This window comes from Ceratotherium simum, chromosome 6 (genome assembly GCF_057802395.1).
Source record: "Ceratotherium simum simum isolate JZ-2026a chromosome 6, ASM5780239v1, whole genome shotgun sequence".
Taxonomy (NCBI): Eukaryota; Metazoa; Chordata; class Mammalia; order Perissodactyla; family Rhinocerotidae; genus Ceratotherium; species Ceratotherium simum.
In genome coordinates this window covers 54,455,865-54,458,773 of record NC_141905.1, presented here as the reverse complement: position 1 = coordinate 54,458,773, position 2,909 = coordinate 54,455,865, and positions in this window count along the sequence as shown.

Here is a 2,909-nt window from a genome sequence, read left to right as displayed (position 1 = left end):
CGATTTGGGTTCTTATTTGTGTTCCCGTGTATGTCAAATTGAGAAGTCCTGAAGGTGGTTGGGTAGGGTGCACGTTTGTGTACCAGGAGGCGTTCTTCCCTCTCTCCCGGCTCTTTATGACCTTTGGCCTATTGTAGTGCCTAAACCCCATTATTAATGACTATGGCTTCTCCCAACTTCCTGAAAAAGGGGTTTCCTCATTAACCCGGGAAGACCTTAACTACTAGCCTGGCCAAGGCCCCAAGGCCAAAAGAGGAGGTGAGTGTAGGCTAGGCCAAGCCAGTGAGCCCAAGGCCTCAGTCAGCCCTGGGCCCATGAGGTGGGCAGGATGGCGGGCTCACCCACAGCTGGGTTTGAGAGGTTGAGAGGTATGGGTCTGGGTGAGCTCTAGGAAACACCCCCAGTCCTTCATGGTTGCTAGCACTATTCACTACTTGTTTCAGATGTGGCCAAAATGTTGATGGAGAGGAGGCCCTCACCCTGAGAGGAAGCCAGGTCTGGAGGAAGATCACGGCGCCCCCTACCTGGATCATGCAGGAAAGGGGGTAGGTGAGGGTGGAAGTAGCTGGGACTGGGGCAGATCATTGTCCCATACCATTAGCAACACTTGTGAAAGCTAGTGTATAACCGCATGCAAAGCCATTTGCCTCAGTTTCCCAAGAGTTCCCAGGAGTCTCAGTTTCTCTTCTTGAGAAGGAATCTGTCTTTGGTACCAGAAAGTTTTAAGTCAAAATCCAGCTCAGATATATATTAGGTGTGTGATTTGGGGCTGGTTATGTGGCTTCTCTGAGCCTCCCTCTTCTCTTATGTAATAGGAGAAACAGTACTTGCCTGATGGGATGCAGTGAGGATTTGGTTAGAGCGCTAGGAGCTGTGCCAACACTGGCCATGCCAGGCTGACATCTATGAAGTGTGTCGGGAGGTGGGGAAGGGCACCTCTCTCCCATGTGTGAGGAGATCTCTGCCTGGGTGATGGTATACCAAGGCCCAGGGGAGGCTCCTGGGTCCCCACCACCATGTGCTTTGTCCTCCCACCAGGGAGGGAGGAGACAGGTGACCATGTGTGGGAAAGCTCTGCCTGTCGTCACATGGAACAGCAGGCTGTCAGGGCCCGGCTCTTCAGCTTCATTCTACAACCCCAGAGACCCATAAGATAGCCACACGTCACTTAAAAATACAGCTTTAATTTACTGACTCTATTAACTAAAGATGAACAAGAGATATCTGTCCTCTTGTTCGAGCTTGTGCTCGCCATAGATCTTACTTCAGTAGAAGCTACTCAAGAAATTCCACAAGCAGTGGCAACTACTGGCACTGATTTACTTGGCAACAGAGATTTGTTGAGACCTACTATGTGCCAGGCCCTGAGACACTGCACCTTCCACTCATTGGCCCAACCTCCAAGTGATGGCATGTCCCTGGGTTCTCTTTGGCTCTGGCTTTTTCTCCTTCTCTCTTCTCTCCCAGGGATTCTTCATAAAACCACAGACCTGCAAACACCGTCTGATAACTCCCAACACTGTATCTTCAGGCCCAGGCTCCACATTCCTGCATCCAACTGCCTGCTGTCTATTTGGTTCTCACTGGGATTTCAAACTTACATGACCCAAATGAAACTCTTGGCTCTCCCACCCCCATTCTTCTCCCAGTCTTCCCCATTTTTGTTGCCTGCCCCACCATTCAACCAGTGTCAGGCTAAAAATCTAGGAGTCATCCTTGAATCCTCTCTTTCCCACACATTCTACATCCTGTCCATCAATAAATCGTGTTGGCTCCGCCTTCCAAAAGTATGCCCCAAGATATTTCTCACAACCCCCATTGGTGCCGCCCACCTCCAAGTTCCCCAACTTCTTTTTCTACTTCGTCAGCTGTGTAACTGGTCTCCATTTTTATTCTTGCTCCTCAAAGTCCATTCCCTGCCCAGCAGCCAGAGTAATATTTAGAAACATATATCAGGTCCGATCAGTCTCCACTTGCAAACCTCCAGTGGCTGCCCATTGAACAAGAGTAAATTTCCTATGGTGGCCTCCCAGGCCATACAGAATCCAGCCCTGTAACTTCTCTGGTTTCAATAGATGGGCTCCAGCAGGGCACCCCTCTGTGCCAGCATCAAGGACAGGGCCCGATGCAGAGGAGGCTCGTCAGTAGTTTGCTTTGCTTTGGTCACACCCATCTTTCTGTCCCACAAGCACTGCAGCTCTTTGCACCAGGGTCTGCTCTTTTGCAAAGCCCCCTTCCCCTGGATTCACGTGGCTGCCTCTTACTTGTGGTTAACCTTTTGGCCCAAACATCACGCCTCAGGAATGTCTTCCCATACCTCTCCCCACCCCATCTGAATTGCCATCACTGTCCTGTTTTCTTCATGATGTTAATTCACTCCATGATGCTATATTATTTATTGACTTCGGTTTAGTTTCTCCCCCTGACTAGAAGGTAGGCAAGCTTCAGGAGGGCAGGGGCCATGGCTGTCTGGGTCACCACTGTATTCCCAACACCAAGAACACTTGGTGGCCACGGCACGTGCTTAAGAGGCATCTGACAGGTGGATCAATGAAGGGACTCACTCATGCTCTCACTCTCAATCGGTTTACGAGTCATCCTATCTTCTCTATGATTTCATGACACTGCTTCTCCTAAAGGGTTCCATGGCATTTCTTATAAATGAAATAAAAAATGTCACCTTTAATTGTTCCTTGGAAATTCTTCTAGTGTTCTTGACATTAATGAATGAGCCTGAGGACTTGCAAGTCTAGGGTGGCCATGACCCTTCAGAGGAAAAATTTGGGTCCTAGATCAGTTCCAAGACTCACTACAGAAACCAGCCAAGTGTGGCTTTATATGCAGGAGATGTGATTGCTGAACAGTTATAAATTAAAATTTATTAAATTCAGTCATATTACAAACACACT